This window comes from Petaurus breviceps, unplaced genomic scaffold (assembly GCF_028583685.1).
Source record: "Petaurus breviceps papuanus isolate PSGF00001 unplaced genomic scaffold, PetGlider_PUasm1.0 188, whole genome shotgun sequence".
Taxonomy (NCBI): domain Eukaryota; kingdom Metazoa; phylum Chordata; class Mammalia; order Diprotodontia; family Petauridae; genus Petaurus; species Petaurus breviceps.
The window spans coordinates 24,761,900-24,785,016 of NW_027185804.1; the positions used below are offsets into that span (position 1 = coordinate 24,761,900).

At 43.9% G+C, this 23,117-nt stretch overlaps 1 protein-coding gene across 23 annotated transcripts in view; it reads left to right on the top strand.

Annotated features, from left to right (window-relative positions):
• The window catches only part of CD44 (CD44 molecule (IN blood group)), a 474,809-nt gene that overhangs the window by 375,688 nt on the left and 76,004 nt on the right, over positions 1–23,117 (top strand). The gene's annotated exons all lie outside the window — the stretch shown is intronic.

The following is a 23,117-nucleotide window of genomic DNA, read 5'->3' on the forward strand; positions in this document are numbered from 1 at the left end:
TCTCTCTCTCTCTCTCTCTCTCTCTCTCTCTCTCCTTTTTCTTCCTTTTCAAGTTTGCTTTCAAGGCTCTGGGAAACAAGAGATTGTTCCCAAAGCCTGGGCATCACCTCATCCCCTGTACACTCAGACCACATGGTGTAAAGGAACTGACTAACTGTCCTTGTGGAATCCCCTAGCCTGCTTGCAGTTGAGTAAGAAGCCCATTTCTGGGGTTGGGCAGGGCTGGGCAGGGCTGGGCAGGGCTGGGCTACAGTAGCAGGCTCAGATATGCCCATGGCAGAAGAAGCTCCAGGTAGATTTCAGAGAGCCCAGTTGAAGACTCCCCAAGAAGTTTTCCCTGCCTGCTCAACCCCACGCTGATCTTACCTGTCTCTGAATTAGTGAAGGATTGTTTTTCCTACCAGCTCTCGATTGATTTCATGTTGTCTTGTATTATTCTACAACTAGATCATAGCTTTCAGGTTGGAAGGGTGTTGTGGAGCCATTCAGGGGAATACTGGCCCGTAGGATTAGAGCGAGAATTCCCGGAGCTCTCATTGCCCTCACTTTACAGAAGCAGAATCATCTATTTAAAGCTGGAAGGAACCTCAAAGATCACGATCCCCCCTTTCATTACGGAAGTCACCCCTCTTATTATACAGAAGTGAGGTTCAGAGAATTAAATGACCTGAACCCATATCTTGCTTCCTGCGCTCCCCACCCCAACACACAGAGAACACATTTTCCACTACCTGTTTAACGGAGAATGAGTTTTCTTTGCATATCCTGTAGAGAATGTGGACACCTGAAGGGCCCTTCATACAGTAGGTGCATAATAAATGCTTATTGCATTGGCTAGGGTTGGGGCTAACCAGGAAGCTGAGGGCATTGGAGAGGGATGTGAGAGCGCGGTCTAAGTAGGCTGCAGTAAATAATTCCTTCCAGCAACCCAAGTCCCTGGAGGAGCTGAAATCTGCTCCTCCCCACTCCCCCCTTCCCCCACCTCCCCCAGCTGTCCACAAGTCCTAGCTCTTAGAAGCTCCGTGGTAGCTTCAGACGAGTGAGTGTTTGCGGGAAACTGGAAACAGCCCGGCTGCCTCTTCCCGAGCTCCCCAGGAATAGAAATAGTCTGGGGGAGGGGGTGGGAGCAGAGAATCAATGCGCCGCTCCAGCCTGCAAGCGCTCACTGTCAAACCTGGGGCCCTCTAACTATCCTGACCGAAAGGGCTCTGGATGGCCCATCTACGGGGCAGTGAGGAGTGGAGAACAAGCCTAGTGCCTTCTTGGCCCGAGGAGGGGCACGACTTTAGGTCAGGCATGGCAGTGGACTGGGGCAGCCCTGTCTTTGGTCTCGAGGAGGGGCTGGGAGCTTGGTAGGCATGGGAGGTGGGGTTCTTCCCCAGGGCGGGTTTTCTTTGTCTCTCCTGGCCTCGGTAGATAATTACAGAGCCCATTGGCTTATCGCTAGCTAAATTAATTTACCCTTTCAAGAAGTGCCAAAGATATCATTAAACATAACCCAGTTGAGGATTCAGTTCGAGGAGTATTTATTACGGACCTTCCCGGCTCTGGACTGAGCGGTGGGGACAGAGAAAGTAGAATTACAACAGCTGGCATTGTAAACTGTTTTCCTCCCAGCAACCTTGGAAGGCAGGTAGCCTGGCACTGCATGGGCAGTCAGCAAAGACTTGAGTTCAAACCTTGCCTCCTACCCTGACTAGCTATGTGACTATGGGCAAATTACTTAACCTCTCTGGGCCTCCAATGAATGAACAGAAGGGGTTGGACTTGGGGACCTTTAAGGCGTTTTCTAACTCTAAATCTTTGATTCTCATTTCACGGATGAGGAAACCAAATTGGTTAAGCAGCTAGGTGTGCCCGAGGCCACAAAGAGAGTGAGCAATAAAACCTGGATCTCTCATGCTAGATCCAGAGGTCTTTCTCATGTATTACAAAGTTAAAAAAAGATGTTCTGCTTTGGAGGAACTTATTATCTAACCGGAAGAAAAAATTCGTACCCACTGGAGGCAGCCTGACCTTGTGATTAGAGATCCAGCTTTGGAGTAGGGAAGCTCTAGGTTCCGGTCCCATTGGTTTTGTGACACAGGGCAAGTCAGCCTCCCTGAGCCTCAATTTCCTCCAAAAATATGAAGAAGCTGGTCCAGATGATATCTATGATCCTTTCAGCTCTAACTCCTATGGTCTATGACCCACTTTGAGGTTAATTTAAGACATTAGGTAATCGAGCACTGTATTATGTGTTGTAGACAAAAGTCCTAGGAATTCAGTGGCAGAAGAGATTGGTGTGAATTGGGGCAGTCACGGAAAGCTTGATGGAGGAGGTGGCCCCTGATTTGGACTCTGGAGAGCTGGTGAGCTCTGGGGAGGCTAGAGAAAGAGAATAGCTCAGTCCATGAGCAAGTGCCCATATCCACCAGGCACCCTACTACAAGACACAAAGACAAATATGAAAGTCCCTCGCCTCAAGGGAAGGAAGGAAACAACGTGTTTCTATGGGAGGAAACAACACGTCCATATGTTTAAGTTAATGAAAAATCGACACTCTATACAAATAGTCTGCACCAATTTCTGGTGGATATTCATGGGGCACAAAAGGAAAATGTTCATGGTGGAGAAGGCCCTTGAGCTGAACTTTGAAGGCTGTTAGGACTACTGAGTCAGGGATGAAGAGGGGATACATTCCAGGGGTGGTGGACAGCCTGGGCAAAGGCATGGACATGCAGGTGTAGACACTGTAGAGTGGCTGACCTGAAGAGTGTGTGAAGGGAGTAACAGGGGCAGTTTTATCTTGAAGATCAGAGAGCAACCCCTTACTTGTATCTTAGGAAGGTGAATAGATTGAATTTCCCAACTGGCTCTAAGGGAGTTATTTAATAACTTTGCACAGTATTAAACTACAGCTCAAAGCATATTGAGTCCAATTGTCTTTATTATAAACCCAGGGATACTTATTAAGAACCTAAGATATGCTAAGCCTGAGCAATAAAACTAAAAATGTCCACTAACTTGCCTGGAGGCTTGTCGCTTCTCGTATGGGGCTCTCCTCTCCTTTTTTACAGTTCGTTTTGGGTGGGGTGATTCACATGATGAAATCAGTAGCTTCTCTGGTCCCAGCTATCCTGACTTTCATGTACTTGTAAAGTTGTTTGGAAGGGAATTGGAGGCTTGAGGGGAGGCGAGATTGAGGAAAGGAGGAGACCCCAAGAAGGGGAAGAAGGCAGGAGAGAAGAGTGGATGGGAAGAACGTGGTGGAGAAAAAGAGAATTCTTCCCTGTCTTTTAAAGAAGGGAACTTGGGAGTGCTTGGAAAGGGATGGTGTTTGGGGAAACAACTCAGAAATAAGGAGGAAGAGTGTGGGCCAGAGGGGAAGGGCTGAGTAACCTAAATATGGGCGATGGTTTAAGGAGAGAGAAAAAGGAACTGGAATAAGCAGGTGGAACTATAATTGGGCAGGGCATCTACTTTCAGGCTGGTGTTTTAGGTTTGTTTCTGGGGAAATGTTACCTTGGATAGTGCTCAGAGTATGGGGATCTGATACTTTCTGGAGATGATTTCAAAGCCCCACAAAGTCTATGGATTCTCTTGTTGCAATTCTCTTGGGTGTCTGGTGCAAAGAGTTTTGGGTAATGATGTTCTCCCAGGTGATTAGATTGAGGAAGAAAAGTCATTGGGTGGTGGTAGTATTTCATTCACTCCTTTTTTCATTCATTCTACTCATTCAATATTTATTGAGCCATAATAGTGTGCAAGGTATTATGGGAGGGGCTGTTTTAGGTAGGCAACGTTTAAATAAGCCTCAAGAGAAGAACTTGCTGAGAAATTAGTTCCCCTTCCAGTTACCAAACCAATCCAATCCCACAAACTCTTATGAGGCACCTACTATGTGCAAAGTGCTAGGGCCAGGGATGATTAGTTTTGGGCTGGATTTGTCATTTCATTGGTGTGGGGAAGCTATCCTTGCTATGCAATTATCACAGTCTTAGAGAGATGCCCGGGAACATTGAGGGGCGAAGTTATTTGCCCAGGATCATATCACTAAGTCTGTCTGAGGTGGGCTTACAACCCAGGCTTTCCTTGACACCAGAGCTGCCCCCCTGGTCACTGCTATGCTGCTACTTGGGGGATGTTAAGGCAAAAAAGGAAAACATCCCTATATAAGCACTGGACCTATGATTTTTTTATATGGAGAAATCTAAGGGGAAGAATCTTTTTCTACCAATTTAGGTCAGCAACTTGTCTGCAAGTTAAAAGTCTTAGCCAAAGTCATATAGCCATTAGGTTTCAGAGAACAGATTTGACCTCAGGTCTTCCTGACTTCAAACCCTGCTCCCTAGCCATGATACCATATTGTCTCTGTATACAGCCCAGGAGAATGACTAATTTTCATTGGACTGGCCCTCAGGAGACTGGGTACCTAGAAATGGTCTGGAGGGAAATCAGTGTTGCCGGGTTGCACCTTTGCCTGTCTGAAGAGCTGGGTTTCAGTTTGCTGAGATGCCAATGGAATGAATACAACCACTTATGAAAGTCCAGTTGCCCCCCTAGACATCTCATCTCTCATTGTAGGGAACAAATGAAAAAGCTGATGAGAGACAGTTGGGCTCTGGGACATGGAAGGCTTTGGCTTCTCTCAGAGCTCTCAGAGACTGACCAGAAGATAATTTCGGATGAATCTGCCATAGAAAATCAGTCAGGTCACATGTCTGGGGAAGGATTGAGTTGTAAACATTAAGTGTTCACTGGCTCACCCTGTGGCCTCAACCAGGGTAATCCATAAATCCCTTCTCTCTAATCTCCCAAGGAACCAGGACAACCTAAGGTAGGAAGTTTGCTTTGTAAATGTCAGGGATTCCAGTGGAATTTCCGATTCAGCCCCTCTCTCTGGCATATATTCGTTCCTTCTTGGTTTCTGTCAGCTGTGACAAGGGAGGTGGATTTATTTGACATTGACCCATATTAGTATTCCCTCACCATCTCTCCAGTCCCATAGTGGAACAACTTTATTTCTTGGGAAACTGAAATAGGAGGTGGCATTTCTTTCACCCAAAAAGGATGTTCCAAGGAATTGAACCGCTTCTGTTCTTGAGATGGGAAGGTCAGGTGTGAGCTTGGCCCCTATTCATTTCTCCCCTTCCAGTGATTGTATATCCAGTCTGCCTGACCCTTGCAGTCTGCGTGTGTGTGGAGGGTGGAGGGTCAGGGAGGGGAGCAGTAAAGTCAGCCACGGTTGGTTTTCCTTGTTTCTCTTCCTCTTCTGCCTCCTCCCCTTGACCCCCTCTAGAGCCCTGGAAGGAGAGCAGGACTTGTGAAAGAAAGAGTAGAACCATGAGCAGATGGTGCCAGGAAATGAGTTAATTTTAGAGGGAATCTCTTCTGTGTCAGAGAAATTCTGGGACTTTGACAGGGATGTTCATGACTCAGTTTACTTTTTGTGTCCCAGCCTGAGTGAGAGGAGAGGAAGGAGTGGGGAAGAGGGTGAGGGTGAATGAATCAATGAATGAATGAACACATAAATGAATGAGTGAATGTTGGATTAATCATAGGAGTGCTCAGAATGTTACTCATCAGGCCCAGGGCTGAAGTCCTGGAAAAGCTTCATGGAAAACTTGATAGCTCTGGGAGCAGGTTTAAGCAAAGCCCTCCCACCCTAACTGAAGTTCTTTAACTGTCATGGGTCATTGGCATTTAGGAGGGTCCTGTACAGATGGAGAAGGAAACTTGTTCAAACTCACCTGGCTCATTGAAGGTGGAGCTGGGACTCAGGCCTTTGATGGAGACAGATGAGTCCCATACATAGTGTGAGTATTTTTCTGAGGAGAGGGCACTGGAATTCTCTGGTTGTTCTCCCCCTCCCCACCACCAGGGTCACAGATGTAGAGCTAGAAGGGACCTAGAAGCCAGCCCTCTCATCTTATAAGCACGGGGGAACCTGAGGTCAAGTGACTTTCCCAGTGAGCAAGGGTCTGATGCAGGATTAGGACCCAGGTCTGTCCTGACTCTAAGCTCAGTGGCTCCACACTGGCTCTCCCCAAAGCTCAAGGCCAGAGAAGTATGAGGACCCAGGCCAGCATTTCATGCTGGGCCCATCTGTGAGGAAAGGGCAGGGCAGGGAGGCTCATCCACATGGAGGCCATGTGGTATAGTGGATTGAGCTGGACTTGGCCTCAAGGAGACTTCAGATCTAGAGGCTGGCTCATCCAGATGCTTCATTTTTCAGTGGGGAGAATTGAGGCTAAGGGAAATAAGAGATGTACCCAAATTTACCAAAGATAGCACAAATCAGAGGTGCTGAATTCCAACCCAGGACCTCTGACTCCAGAACCAAGACTGCCTCCACCCTCCCCCTTCCCAGTTTTATGCTCCTTTGTCATTTGGGATCTGGCCAAATAGCTCATTCTTGCTTGTCTTATAATTATTTGTGTGTGCGCGTGCATGTGTGTGTGTGTGAGAGAGAGAGAGAGAGAGAGACAGGAAAGAGAGCCAGAAAGACATAGAGAGAGATAGACAGAGACAGAGAAACAGAGAGAGATATCTCCACCAGACACCTGTGTGATGCTGTGCATATGACTAAACTTCCTCTCAACCTTAGTTTCCTTATCTTCTTTGCCAGATAAGTGAAGCACTGGGTCCAGAGTCTAGATGATCTGAGTTCAAATTCAACCTCAGTCACATAGCTGTGTGACCCTGGGAAAGTCACTTAACCTATTTTTTGCCTCAGTTTCCCCAACTGAAAAATGGGGAGAACAACAGCACCTACCTCCCAGGGTTGCTGCAAAGATCAAATGAGATAATATTTGTATAGCACTAAGCACAATGCCTGGCATACAGTAGGAGCTTAAAAGATGCTTATTTACACCACCCCTTCTAAAATGGAGTCTATGTGTCTATGTCATAATAGTGTCTATGTCATAGGGCTGGTTAGGAGGAACGATTAAGATAGCACATGTAAAGTATTTTGTGAAACTTTAAAGCTATATATGTAAGAGCCATTATTTTGGGGGGCCACCAGGTGGTACAGTAGATAGAATACCAAGCCTGAGTTCAAATCCGGCCTCAGACATTTACTAGCTGTGTGACCCTGGGCAAGTCACTTCACACCTCAATTTCCTCATCTATAAAATGAGCCAGAGAAGGAAATGCCAAACCCTCCGGTATACCCAAGAAAACCTCATGTGGGTCACAAAAAGTTGAACAAAACTGAAAAGACTCAACATTATTTTTTTCTTGGAAGGGTTCTTTAAGGGAATCAGTCTTATTCAATACTTTAGTCTCCAAGGATGATGATGTGAATGCTCCATCCACTCATCCAGATTGCAGCTCCTCTGTGACTTAGAAGATAGTCTTTGAGAATTGCCAAGGCAGAAAAATGCATCTCCCTTGGGGCCCCCTTCAGTTTAGCTGGCCTCCAATCACTCACTCAATTAATCAATAAATATTTACTAAGCTTGTGCTGTGTACAGCTGAGACATGGAGCCAGGTTTTGGGACTCCAAAGATGGATTAAGACAGTCCCTGACTTCAAAGAGCTTATGTTTGATCACAGTTCTAAATCCATGATCCCCCAATGTGATCCTTGGGGTGGGGGTGGAATTTCTGGCACTTACTCTATGTGTGACCTTGAGCAAGTCCCCCTTTCTGGTCTCAGTTTCTCCTGCTGTAATATGTGCTCCATGGCCTCGAAAGTGTCTTCTGACTGTAAATAAATATATGCTCTTGTGATCCTACAGAGACATAGCATGATGTGGTGGATAGAAGGGCTAGCCTTGGGGTTGTGATGACTTGGGTTCAATTTCTGCCTCTGATTCATTTTAACCATTCAACTATATCTTAAAATTGTCTGAATCTGTGTGTGTCTCAGTGTCCAGAGGAAGGGACAAAGACTGTAATTTACAAATGAGTTTGTTGATATGCATGGGTGGAGGAGGCTTCCACACCTGAAGTACTCTGTGTGGGTGAAATCACAAATCCTGAATCCCTCCCCGACACACTGAAAAACAAAACAAAACAAAAAGCAAGAAACAACCACAAACTTATGACTAAAAGCCTCGGTTTTTTTTAATCTATGAAATGGGGATTAAAAAAAAAATAAAATCACACTGCCTACCACAGGTTCACTGTGAAGAACGAGTTTTGGAAATGGGTGAAGCGATGATGTGGCAATGTGAGCCAGTCCATAAATTTGAGCATAAATAACAGATATGTTATTATTCCTTGGGTAAGTGAAGTCACTACCAGTCTTTTCTGCTGTTTGAAGGTCTTTAGAACTGGTGCATGTGAAATGATTGGAAGTATGAAGTCAATGTAAACATTATCTTCTCTTCTTCAGGCACTTATCACACATGCATCTCTGGGGCAGCTATCAATGGGGGAGAGACCTTGGGCAAGTCAATTAACCCTGTTTGACTCAGTTTCCTCATCTGTAAAATGAGCTGGAGAAGGAAATGACAAACCACTCCACTATCTTTGCCAAGAAAATCCCACATGTGGGTCATGACTAAAAATAACTGAACAGCAACTTGACTTCATGGGATCTTTGTCACTGCGATTTGCATTTCTTTGTTCTAAGGCACACTTGCCCAGTTCCAAATTGCCCCTTGATTGGACCCCATCTCTGTTGGGTTGTGTGGAGGAAGGTGTTCTTTCTTCATTAGCAGCACAGAAAGGAGTATAGCTAGCAGGTGGGAAGGATGAGCCATGGGAAGCTCATTTCCTGAGGTTTCAGGCTCATTGGTATCTGACTGAGTGCCTCCCTTCTAAGACAAAAATCTACCAGACTTGTGGGCAGCTGGGTTCCTTACAGATGCATCTTCTGCAGCATTTCCGGATGAATCTCAGGGAGGGTGGCGAGAGACTGAGTCATTTAAGGAAGTGATTTGCAAACTAGAGGCTTGCAAAGCCCTTCTAGATTTTTGGGTTTGTCCCAGATGTGCTTCTGAGAAGCTTATTATAGAATCACCGATTTGGGGCTAGATGTAACCCTTTCATTTCACAGATGAGGAACTTGAGACCTAGAGAAGACTTACCAGCCAGTAACTGAACTGGGAAGCAAACTCTGGTCGTTTACAAATCAAGGTCTCCTTCCAATTTGTTTTTTCACTTTCCAGGTGAAGGAAATGACTTGTTACCTTTCAGTGGAATCATTGCATTTATTTACTATTACTTTTTGGCAAGAGGTATGTTTCACTGGGATGTAGGGCGTTGTTCCCTTCCTCCTAGCCTTTCTTTGTGTTGCCTTTGCTTGGAGATCTTAATGTGGTATTCCCTAGAATCAAAACTTGTGTCTTTTTCTTTGTTGGACTTCTTTTTTCTCCCTATTGTTATGACCCATCAATGAGACTATGGGGTTTTTTGTTTTTCCACAAATGGAGGTATGTCTTCCTTTTATGTTGTGTGGATGGAGAATGGAATTATAGAATGAGGGGAAGGAAAAACATGTAATTGGAGTTTCCTCATATGAATAGTTTGGGCTGCTTATTCATTCCAAGCTAGGAATAGAAAGGAATTGGTCCTTTGTTGTGTGGGTTTGGGGGTGGGGAAAGAACAACCTCTGTGGTTTTTGTCTATAATTTCATCCCTGGGGTCCCAGATACAAGGCAGAAGTCCCTGCTACACCTAGGTGCAATATCAGCACTTAATATATAGCTGTTGCTCAACTGATTGATTGATCTAGAAACAAAAAGAACCCTCTCATTTTATAGAGGAGGAAACTTGTGCCTCTGTGGGTTGTGACTTAGCCAAGGTCACATAGTTAGCAGAACTGGGATTTGGACTTGAGTACTTTGGAAACAGCATGGCATAGTACAAAGAACTGTGGTTGTAGTTTCAGACTCCTGGATTCTAATCCCCTGTCTAATGCTTGTGTGACCTTGGACAAACGTGTCACTCTTTCTCCCTGAGCCTCCGTTTCCTCACCTGAAAAATGGGTTGGTCTACTTAGCCTCTGAGGGTTCTTTTAGCTTTAAGTCTGTGATACTCTGGCTCCAAATTCACTAGTATTATTAATACCAGTAGTGGTAAAAATACCAGTAGTGTTAATAATAATATCAGTAGTGGTAATAATACCAGTAATGGTAAAACTACCAGCAGTGGTAATAATGCCATTAGTGGTAAAACTACCAGCAGTGGTAATAATAATACCAGAAGTGGTAAAAATACCAGTAGTGTTAATAATATCAGCAGTATTAATAATAATCCCAGTAGTGGTAGTAATACCAGTAGTGGTAAAAATACCAGTAGTAGTAATAATACCAGTAGTGGTAAAAATACGAGTAGTAGTAATAATGCCAGTAGTGGTAAAAATACCAGTAGTGGTAATAATACCAGTAGTGTTAATAATAATACCAGTAGTGGTAAAAATACCAGTAGTAGTAACAATACCAGTAGTGGTAAAAATACCTGTAGTGTTAATAATAATATCAGTAGTGGTAATAATACTAGTAGTGTTAATAATAATATCAGTAGTGGTAATAATACTAGTAGTGTTAATAATAATATCAGTAATAGTAATAATGCCAGTAGTGGTAATAATACCTGTGGTGTGAATAATAATATCAGTAGTGGTAATAATACCAGAAGTGGTAAAAATACCAGTGGTGGTAATAATACCAGTACTGTTAACAATAATATCAGTAGTGGTAATAATACCAGTAGTGGTAATGATATCAGTAATAATATCGGTAGTGGTTCTAATAACCAGTGGTGGTAATACTACCAAGTGGTAATAATACCAGTAGTGGTAATGATATTATTACCACCACAACACTCTTTTCTCATTGAGCTCCTAGGTCAAGGGTGGAGGGTAGCAACTCTGTCTTTACACTTGGTCAACATCAAAAGGACCTCTTACCTTAAAGCTTCTCTAAGAAGACCTTTAGGTCCTTGGGACTCCCTATTTGCTGAGATTGACAGGTGAGGGAAGGAAAGCTTTGAGACCTACAAACTCTTGGAATAAGGGGCTGTTCTTGACAGATTGAGCCCCTACAAGGAATATGGTGGGACAATTTTCTTGTCACCTAATATATACTATGCACATAACATAATGGTTAGAGTATTGGACCCAGAGTTAGAAAGAACTAGGTTCAAATTTCTGTGTGACCCTGGGAAAATCTCTTAACCTCTCTGGGCTTTATTCTCCTCATTTGTGAATTGAGAGGGATTGGCCTTGATGACCTCTAAGGTCATCCTAGATATTTGGCAGTGGACCTGGGACTTAGGTCCTAGGTGCAGTTGAGCGAGTCAAATATCCATTCATCCATCATTATTCCAAAGAATGCCTTAGGAGGTAATAGATACCTCCTCACCAATTTGTGATTTCCTTAATTCATTAGAATGCAAGCTCCAAGAGAGAAGGAATAGCTTTTTTTTTTGTCTTCCTATTCCTAAGTTTAGCACAGTTCCTGGCACATAGTAATTTCAGTTAGCATATAATAAGCCAGTGTTTGTTTGATTAATTGATTCTGTTGAACTCCATTCTAATACAAGATTTAAAAAATTCAGATGTTGTGGGATCTGTTCTTGTTCTGTTACCAATAGTTTAAAAAAGAAAAAAAAAAGTCTAAGAGATGGTTTTAGTTCAGGCCTCCAAAGTCCCTACTCTCCTTTGTAATGCACTTGGAATTGATGAATATATCCTGCTCTGAGCTTTGATCTGAGGTTTGAAGTGGGTGTAAAGACCACCCCAAAAGTTATCTGAGCTGAGGACTGTCCCTTATCCTCTGGTACTACAACCAAATCTGATGGGCATCCTGTACCACAGTCTCCACCAAGAGGAAGTCAGAGATGGTTCAGGTAGTCCACACAAGCACTGGTGCATTTCAAGGTGTCATATCATTGGAGGGGCAGGAAGTTGGAGCATCATGGAAACAATCGGGGGACCACCTAGCCGTGGGGTTTTGTCTCTGGTAGCTCTCTCAAGGGACACTTTGAGGATGATCACCGTCATATGCGATGATGTCAATCCCAGAGATTCTGAATGCCCCCAAACATTCCCTAGCCAATGTTTGGGGATCTACTTCTCATTAATTTATTTAAATACTTCTTGAAACTTTTGATCTTTACAACCAACGCATGGGATCTTGCGTCCCATTTACTACCCCCTTGTGAAAGATAGGATTTGGAATCATGAGCAAAGATTTAGAGCTAGAACGGGCTGCCTACTTCAGACTCCTCATCTTACTGAACAGTAAACTTTAATGTTTCTGAAAGTCTCTTTGGAACTTTGAAGGGAGCCTCCCATTTGTCATTATTTTGGGCACTTGTCCAATCTCTTCTACAAACTCCCTGACCTTCATCTTTTTGAAAGAAGCTTATGTCTTGTGAAATCTCTGTAACGACCACGGCACCTTAGCACAAGGCCTGGCCCCTACGTTTTCCTCACTTGTTACATTACTTAATTGGCTCAATACATATTTGAGATGGCTAAACAGTGCAGTGGATAGAGCACTGGGTCTAGAGTCAGGAAGATTTGTGTTCAAACCGAACCTCAGATACTTACTGGATGGGTGACCCTGGGCAAGTCTTTCAACCTGTTTGCCTCAGTGTCCTTATATGTAAAATAGGAATAAGTGGGGATCTAGTAAGATAATAATTGTAAAGTGCCTGCCACATAGTAAGCAATATATAAATGTTAGCTATCATTATTATTAGTAAATGAATGGATAAGTGCTTTTATTTTGAATAAGACACAGCTATGGGCTGGGTGGCAATACAATGAGGTCAATTTGGAATTTTTTGTATAGCTGGACCCACAGAATAGTTATGAGTGATTCAGTGCCAGCTTGAAAGGAGGTCTCTAATGGAATGCCCCAGGGATCTATGGTAGGTCCAATGCTGCTTAATACTTCTATCAAAGATATGGATATAGGCATGAGACGGCAGATGAGGGGGAGAGCACATGTGTTGGATAACTGAGTCAGGACCAAAAAAAAAAAAGATTTTGGCAGGCTAGGACACAGGGCTGAATCCAATAAAATGAATTTCAGTAAGGATGATTGTGGTGTATTGTGCTTGAGTTTAGAAAATCAAGTTATCACTGAGAGAGGTCTGATTCTAGAGCATTTCATAGGAAAGATATCTGTGTGTGCTTCAGTGGGCTGAAAATGAGTAGGGTGCTAGACCAAGCAAAAAGATAATGTGGTCTTGGTCATAGTCTCCAGGAATCAGGTGACATTCCTGTTGTCATCTGCCCTGGTGGTAATTCACTTGGACTACTGTGTTCATTTCTGGGCATCCCATTTTGAGGTCTTTGTCTGAAGAATTGGAAGGTGTCCATAGGAGGACCATTAGGAGAACGAAAGGCCTCAGATTCTTGCCATATGACCATATGGTGAAGGTACTTGGGTCATTTAACCTGGAGAAGAGAAGATATGGACAGTCAAGAGGGAAAATGTGATGGCTTTCTGAAAGTACATGATGGGACATTACAGGGATTAGACCCATTCTAAGCACAAGACCAGGAGCAGTAGATGTGAAAGGACCATCAAGATGGTGGCTGCAGGGAAGACACAACATGCCAATAGGCACATTTCACAAGAAAATGCTTCCTAACCATCCTTGCCCTCCAGAGATGAAATGGGATTCTTTGGGGGGATGGTGAACCTCCAGACCGGAGGCCTTCCTTTAATGGCTGCATGACCACTTGACTGGTAGGTTATATGTGACATATTCAATAAACTCCAATAGTGCCTTATGATCTCAAGGATCAAATATAAGATCCTCTGTTTGACATTCAAAGCTTTTCACAACATGGTCCCTTCCTATACTATGCTAGTGGCATTTCATTTAAGGTTGCCCAGAGAAGCATTAATACAGTGAGAAGAGGGCTCCCACCCTAATCCCTCTCTCTTGTAGGTTGACCAAGCTTTTTGTGAAGAGACTGAATCACTGAGATTGAAAGCATCCCCCCCTAAAGAAACCTTGGGAAACAAGAGGGTCTCTAACAGCTTCTCCAGGGTGAAATATCGGCCTGTCTAGGGCTTGACTCTACTGAACATGGTGACTCAGGTTCTAGTCCAGCCTTCTTAGACGGTGGGTGAAAAGCCTTATCATTCTAGACATCTCCTACTTTGTCAGACATATCAAACCTCAGGAAACATATGGCAGGGGCTGGAGAAAGCCCAAAGAAAGCCAACCTCAAGGGGATGGAGATGCTACCAGAAGAAGACAAATTGAACACATTAAGATTCTTTGTTCTGAAAACAAAAAGCCAGAAAGAGATAAAAATCACCAAAAATGTGGCTAGGCTGAAAATGGAATTGTTCACCGAATCCCTGAATTCTATTTCATTCATTCATTCACATCAAATAACAGACCTCAGAGGCCAGCTCCTAGCTAACCATCAAGTCAAGTCAACAAGCATTTATTAAGCCCCTTATAGCTGTCAGGTACTTCACTAAGCTCTAGAGATACAAAGAGAGGAAAAAACCTGTCCCTGTTCTCCAGAAGCACACATTCCAGTGAAGGAGAAAACAGGAAAACTACATACAAACAAGATATATATATATACATATATATGTATATATATAGGATAAATTGTGCAAGAATAATAATGACTATTCAAAAATGAAATGGGCTTCCTTGAGATAAGAGGGCAGACGGTAATATTAATTAATTAAAATAGAGGGCAGATTGGGAAAGGCTTTGAGTAGAAGGTGAGATTTTAACTGGTCATTGAAGGAAGCCAGGACAGCCAGAGGTGAAGAGGAGGAGGGAGAGTGTTCCAGATATGAGGGCTTTGCAAGCCAGTGAAAATAACCTCTTCATACCTTAATTTCCTCATCTCTAAAATGAGAGGGGTTAGCTTCAAAGGTCTTTAGGATCCTTTTCAGTTCTTAGTCTGTGATCCTTTGAATGAGCAAGGAAGCTGGGACTGGTTGTTTGGGTTGGGAATCTGTCAGACTTTGGGAATGGCTCCCAGATTTGAGCTGGGATTCCCCTCCATAATCCTAGAGTAACTCCTGTTTCCTCTTCTTTGGCTTTCTAGTCAGTCAGTCAACAATCATTTTAAAGTGCTTACTATGTACCAAGCTCTGGGTAGACACAGGAAGGAAAAAAAAAAACAGATTTCTAATCCTAAAGGCAAGGGTCAGAAAGATTTAGGATGTGAAGCAGAAAATACGAGATCCTGTGTCCCTTTTCTGACCTCTTTCTAGGCACCCACCCAAAGTCCTTTGCCGGAATACAGTCCATCCTGGGTGTGCCCATTTCATGCCCTTCAGGGATCTGCTGACGGGAGGGTCAAATGGGTCACCTCATGAGCTCAGTTCGTGTTTCCGGCTCAGTGCCCTCAGCTCCTTCTGAAGGAAACCAGGGGTCACACCCAAGTACCACCAGCTGTTCACTCTGAGCCCTCATGGAGTGTTGTATGTGGTTCAGGAGAAGAGGGAATCTCCTTGGTCCCTGAATTACTGGGTAGCCTAATAGTGAAGTGAACATGGATTCAGAATCAGAGTGTGTGGGTTTGAAGCTCGTGATACCAGTAAAGGCCCTTGGAGAGGTTCCATTTTACTGTCATGGGGAGGGAACAATACATGTACCCGTTAGAAAATACTAAATTCGTGGGAAGTAAGTGCAAAGAGAGTTGGGAAGCTCTAAGAATGTGAGGAATCAGGAGGGCTTCATAGAGGAGGTGGCATTTGAATTGGGCCTTGAATGGAGCTAGGAATTTCAGGAGGTTGAAGTAAGAAGAGAGACAATTCCAAACAGTAGGGACAGTCACCTGTGCAAAGGCCAGAAGGAGCTAGATTGCAGAATTCAAGGAACATCAAAGTTGGCCAGCTTTGGCTGGAGTAAGGGTGTGTGATGGGAAATAAGTCTGGGAACTTAGAATAAGGACAAATTGTGAAGAGCTTTAATGTCACACAAATGAGTTTCCATTTTCTCCTATAAGTGGCAATGAGCCACTGGGGCTTCTCAAGAAGGTCCCATTTAATTTGCCTAAATTAAAGCATTCAGCCACACCTGTGCTTTAGAAAATGTCTCTAGGCCTTGGTTTCCTCATCAATAAAACAAGATAGCAGGACTAGATGACTTCCAAGGTCCTGTCTGGATCTAAATCTATGAACTCATCTCTACTTTGCCCTAGCTAATCTTATTATTCTGACTTACTTATGGAACATTATTTAAACTTACTTAAGTATGTGAACTTAGGTACATGACAACTTCAGTTTCCTCATCTGTAAATTGAGGCAATTGGACTCAGTGATTCTGAAAATCCCTTCCAGTTCTGTCAATTTAAAAATCAGTTTCCTCATCTGTAAATTGAAGGGGTTGGACTATGCTAGCTTTGGACTGTAAGGGTCCCTGAAATCCCTTATATCCTGTACATACTTAATTTTTTATATCTAGACTCCTTCATTAGAATGTAAGCGCCTTGAAGACAAGGGTGACTTTGGCCTTTATGTCCTGAGCATTTAGCATGGTACCTGGCTTTAATAATTTAATTTAATAAATGCTTAATAATTGCTTGTTGACTGGCGTATTGACCATGTTACCCTGGGCATGTCATTGCCTCAGTGTCCCTCTTCACTCTTCTAAAAAAGCTTCCTATGCAGGCTGATCGTTCTTCTGGTGTGAAAACTTGGAGGAAATTATTGTGGGACATACAGAGCTAGGATGAGAACCAGGATGCCAATCCTGAGTCTAATCAAGAGATCCTTGATTCCCCTTTTCTTTATCATTTCTCTCCAGCTGTAAACTACAGAAAAATGAAATGATGTGGAAAGAACACTGGCTTTGGAATTCAGATCCTAACACTGCTTGCTACTTATGTGTCCATGGGTAAACCACCTCACTTTCCTGGGACTCAGTTTCCTCCTCTGTAATCTGAGGGGGTTGGGCTACATGCTGTCTAACCTCTCTTCCATCTCTGAATCCTATGATTTTGTGTTTTACCCATGGAGGGGGTGGGGCAGGAGTTGATATGAACATAATTAGCTAATGTCAGTACTGGCTTTGAAGATGAAAGGGGTGTAAACATGTTCATTAGGACTCTTATCTAGACCTGCAGACTCCTGTTCTCAGTTGCCACAGAGGTGCCCTCTTGGCCTCCCAAGTTTTTCTAGAGATTTCAGGTCATGAATTAATCCTAACAGGGCAATATTGACATGGGATAGGTTCTGCAGTCTAAACTATGGGCTGGTGTTAAGCAGCCTGTGGGTGGATTGCTGGGTCTGAAGTCAGGAAGGCTCAACTTTCTGAATCCAAGTCTGGCCTCAGACACTTGCTAGCTGTTACAAATCACTTAATCCTCTTTGCCTCAGTTATCTTCTGCAAAGTGAGGTAGAGAAGGAAGAGGCAAGCCCTAGAGGATCTTTGCCAAGAAAACCCAAAGTGGCATCATGGAAAATTGGACACCACTGAACAACAACAGCAAATCAACTCATAATTTCCATGCAACTCTAAGAACCATGTCAAGGCATTAGCAGATAAGGCCAAAGAAGGGAAGGGGTGTGAATGAAATGCTCCCCCTGCCCCAGACTCCTAAGATAGTCTTGGGAGAAGAGAGGCCAGTCAAGACACACTGGCTGTAATACTAGCTCAAAGACCCTGGTCACTATACATATCTCTTAGAACTTCACCATCGTCTTGTGAGAAATATTGATATAATAATTCCTGTTTTCCCTGGCCTGTGGCTGTCAGTGGTTATGGGATCCTGGGAGGAAATTAGTTGATGGAGTGGAGAGAATGTTAAGACTTGGCATCTGGAAGATCTGAATTCTTGAGTCCCATCTAAAATGTTATCTGTGGAACCCTAGGCAAACCACTTAAAAGTTTCCTCATTTGTAAAATTGAGGAAAAAATAGAACCCATACCACTGGGTTTTTTGCGAGAAACAAATTATATAATATATGTAAAACCCTTTAAAAACCTTAAAGGGCTATATGTTGGCTATTATTATTAATATTTCAGGACCCTAGCAATATCTCCTAACTAGACAATAAATTCCTTGAATATATGGACTATTTCTTATGTCTCCCCTGGGATCCAGCCCAGTGAGTTGTTAAAAGATGCTAGTTGGATTTCACTGGTTGGTCCCTGAGCTAATGGGTGTGAAATATATCAGTGTTGCATAATGAGGGTGATGAGGAGGATGGTGATGCCGCTGCCGCTGCCTTACATTTCTATAGGTCTTTCCCATCCATTACTTCAGCTGACCCTCACAATAAACTCTGGGAGGTTGAAAGGACATCTATTATTATCTCCAAATTTATGGTGAGAAAGCTGTCTTTGGGGAGAGTTATTAGCTACCCCTGGTCTCCAAGCCAGTAAGTGTCAGAGTAAGGACTAGAATCCAAGCTTTGTCTTTGTTTTGATTTTTGCTTCCCATCCTATAAATGGGCTTGGTTTGTTAGAAAGGGTGCAAGAATGCCACAAGGTGGAATACTCAGTAGTGGCAGCCCTCACCTACATCTTTTTTTTTCCTCATGCCATCAGATGTCTCTACATCACTGGAATGATATTCTTTAAGGTATATATACATTGACTCCCATAATATCCCTTTGGAGTATATATACTGTTTACCATAATACTCCTTTCCTCCCTGGCGTTCTGCATGTGGGTTAAGGCTCAGAGGTTCACAGATCTAGGGATAGAAATAACCTCAAAAGCCATCTAGTTGACCCCCTCTCATTCATAGATGAGTGAATTGAGGGGGGTTGAGTGATTTTACCCAAGGTCACCTAGTCAGTAAGTGTCAGATGTGGGATTTGAACTCAGGTCTTCTGACTGCAAAACCATTGCTCCGCTGTACCAAGAAGGCTCAGCATTTAGAATCCAAAAGGTCCTGACATGCTAGGCCAGGAATTCTTAAACTGAAGGCTGTTTTTTTTATTTAAAAATTTAAAAATACTTTGATAACTGTATTTCACTAGATCTGGTTTTCTTAATCCTATGTATTTTATTTTATGCCCTATTTATTTATCTATTTAAATATGATTATTCCAAGAGAGGCTCCATAAACTCCACCAGATTGCCAGAGTGACCCATGACATAAAAGATTAAAGACCCCTGTGATCTAGGCAATCCCATGAGACCAGCCCAAGGGTAACAGTGTTATTAACTGGAATAGACCAGTGAGGGACAATGGAAAGCTTCTCTGGAGGGCTTTATAAAGGGTATGTGTCTAAGATCGTTTAAAAAATATTCCTACCTAAAGTGAGTTATAACCACACTTATTTACATCCCACTTTATTAAAAGCTCCTTCTTCAGACTCACCCTGCACTCTGGAGGAAGGGACCAAGAGAGCTTCCCCAATCCTGAATGGTCTATGATTCAGTGTTGAATTCAGAGACAGTCAGACTCTATGCCCAAAAAACCCAGACCGAAACCAGGGAGGGGCAATGGTGACTTTATTGAAGAGGACTCAAACTTAGAGGACAATATCATTCAGTCAGAACTGTGCAAGAAACTAGGAGAATACAAATAGAAAACAAGACAGGGCCTGCCCTCATGGGGCTTTCATTCTGCAGCTTTAGATTACATCCAGTTTAAAATAGATCTGTTTTTCCCTTTGTCATTCTTCCTCCACCTTTCTTCTGTCTGTTATGATGATCTAAGAAACAGTGTCTTCCTGTTTCCTTTAAAAGGGCAACCCAAGAAGTTACATGCTTTGTTAGCTAGAGCACTACCCTTCCAAGCCTGGTGTGAAAAGTGAAGAGACCTGTTCATCGCTCAGGGAACAGAAAGATACTCGGTCATGCTTGGGACGGCTCTTGGAGAGGGTGTTTTCAGTTATACTAACTTTCGTTCTGGCCATCATCCCTTTGCTTCCTGCTGGCAAGCAGCAAGGACACCCCTCCATGTGGATTCCTCCCATGGGCATGTCAAGAGCGGTCCTTTCTTTTTTGATAAGCATAGCCAGACAATCGCCAGTCTTTGTCACCCAGAGAATAGGAAAGGGCTCTTCTCTGTCTGTCTGTCTGTCTGTCTCTGTCTGTCTGTCTGTCTGTCTCTCTCTCTCTCTGTCTCTCTTTCTGTCTCTCTCTCTGTCTCTCTCTCTGTCTCTGTCTCTCTGTCTCTGTCTCTCTCTGTCTCTGTCTCTGTCTCTCTCTCTCTGTCTCTCTCTCTGTCTCTGTCTCTCTCTGTGTCTATCTGTCTCTGTCTCTCTGTGTCTCTCTGTCTCTCTCTTTCTCTGTCTCTCTGTCTCTCTTTCTCTCTGTCTTTCTGTCTCTCTCTCTCCTCTTTCCTTATGGAGTATTGACTTGGCCAGTGAAAGTCAACAGCCGATTTTGTAACTGGCTGACATCTTCTCTTTTAAGAAAACAAAAGCCTTTGGAAGATAGAGCTCCCTTTTTTTTTTTGATTGAAAAAAAAAAAATTTTTTTAATGAGCCTCCTAGGCGTTCTTGGCCTTTCTAGAGCTACCGAGTTCGTGGTTGACTCTGAGGCAGGCTATTATAAATGTGGGGTTGAGTTGCCAGATTTTTCCATCCACTACTAATTCGATTCTCTTAGGGTCCAGGAGCAGGGGTGCATGAGTAGGAGTGAGAGGCGCTGGACGGGGGGAGGTCTGGAGGCTTCTCTGTTGTGGTTCAGGCTCTAGGCTTTGGACCAGGCTGCTTTGGAGGGAGGGTCCAGCCTGATCAAGTCCTAAAAGTTTTTCTTCTGGATCTTCATTTCCAATTGCTCCCCTCCTCTCCCAACAAACACTCTGAATGTGTTGTCAGACCATAGATTTAGAACCCGAGGAGTTCTTACTGTCTTGTATGTATTATGGCTCCATAAATGGATCACAATTCATAGGGCCATAGGGAAAGGAATGGAAGGAGATTCCTTCATTTTACAGATAAGGAAACTGAGGCCCAGAGAAGTGACATCTCATAGGATCCTAGACTGATGTAAAGAAACTGAGACCCAGAGCCAAATTGACTTGCCTGGGGTCAATGGCAGCAGAGTCAGAATTTTAACCCAGGCTTCTGACACCACTGCCAACCACCTTCCCCCTTTGATTCTACTGTACAGTTAAATTGCCTGCTGATGCACACTGAAGATCTTCCTTCTATTTCTGGGCCAAGCCTCGGCCAATAAGATCATGTTAAATTGAGGAATGATTGAAGAATGGGGAGTGGGGAGGGGCAAGAGAAAGTTGGTGGGTCAGAGTTGTGACATCCTCACATGTTTATCCGAGCAACGGTTGCCAAGCGTTACAAGCAGCTCATAGATGTATCATGGGCCACATTTTTTTTAAACTATAGCAGCTGGTAGAAGAAAAAAGGAGGGAAAATCCCCTGGAGGTTCTGTCCTTACTTGTTCAATTACGGAAACTCAGCTCCACTGCGAGTCTGGGCAAACGTTCTCCTTCCTGCCTGCGGCAGGTCTAAGGGCGAGGGAGATGATGGTGCCTGTGACTCAGGGTGGCCATGGAGTCAGAGCTCTTGGGGTGGAAGGAGCCTCAGGAGCCATCTAGTCCAGTCCCTGTGTTTTACAGATGGGGAAACTGAGGCCCAGGGAGTTTAAGTGATTTTCTTCAAGGTCACATGGCAAAGCAGAGCTTTGGGAAGTGTGCTGGATTGGGAGTCTGGGTTTGATTCTAGCCCTGCCCCTTGGACAAATCCCTTCCCTTCTCTGGGCTTCAGTTCCCACAGCTGTAGAATTTGAGGGTTGGACTAGGGGGGTCCTTGAGGTCCCTTATATCTCTAGGCCAGTAATCTTGTGACCTATAAACCTCTCTGTGTTTCACAGAAGACAGTGAGACTCAAAACATGACTATGCCAGTTACTATTTGGGTGACCTTGGGCAAGTGCTGCACTATCCTGGGGCTCACAGATTTAGGATGGACAGGAGTCTGTCTGTCCAAGGTCATGCCCTGTGTCAGTGGTGGAAGTGCCTCAAGGGACAGAAAGGATCCTTTGAAGATCATGGGTCCCTTTCCCCCAAAGGGGACCTGATAAAGTTCGAGATTGTACCGCAAGCCTCACAAGCTGCTTCACACTACCCTCTGTCCCCCTAGAGACTCTCCCAGGTTTCTGGAGGGCTTTCAGTAGCCCTAACTACCTCCCTTCCTGGGTAGGGCTCTGGAGCTCAACTCCATGAGTGCAGCTGAAGCTTTTAGTTATAAATTGGGTGTTCCTGAGCCCAAGAGTGAAATCCTACCCCGCCCCCCCAATTAGCAAATTCCTTTCATAGCAAGACCCTTTTATAGCTTCTTAATAACTCAAATGACCATTCCATGGTAAGACATTTTCAGTTGCTCAGTGTGGTCCTTGCCTTACTGAGTCCTGAGGATGGAAGGTCATAGCTCCAATGTGTGAGATCAATGGACATTTTATAAGTATTTACACTGTACTCTATCCCAGTTCAGTGTTTAACTTTATAAGTGTGCTAAAGTGAGGGCTTTGAGTGCAATGTAGGATTGACAAAGGGCTTTTCATTGTGTGAATACACTTTAAAACAGAGAGAGAGAGGGTCTGAGTGGACCCTGACCAGTTGTCTAGAGTGATGTGGAAGGACAAGGGAAAGGATTCTAGGAAGAATCATAGATGGAGTGTTGGAAGGGACCTCAGAAGTCATCCACTTTAATCTCTCCTTTTTACAGATGGGGAAACTGAAGCCCAGAGTGTTATAATCAAAAAAGTAATTTCCATAAAAAGAAAGGGTCAATTAAAAAAATTAATGATGGGAATTTGTCCCCCCCCCCCCCCCCCCCCCCCCCCCCCCCCCCCGCCACTCTCCCATTGTAGCAGAAGCACCAGCATTGAATCTGGAGTCACCAGACCTGGGTTTGAGTTCTAGTTTTGCTATTTACAATCCTTTTGAACTTAGGCAGATCTTCTCTTGACCTCAGTCTCCCCATTTGTAAAATGGGGGAGATGTCCTCTCATTCCCAGAACTAGAAGGCTTCCAGGTGCTGGATCTCCTGTCTTGGCACTGGTCCTTCTTGTGGTTTAAGGGTGGGTTTGAGGCTTATCTCCAGTGTTCAGAGTACCTGTATCTACCTTGCATGGGGTCTTACAAGGAGACCAATGTCTGTCATCCAGGCTCTAAGTCCCCATTTAGAGAAGAGCCCATCTGGTACTGCTCAGCAGCTCTTCAAAGGAGAGTTGTCTCATCGGCAAAGAATGGCCCAGTTGGCCCTGCCAATGCGAAAACTCATTGCAGGGAGCATCGACATTGTTTATAGTA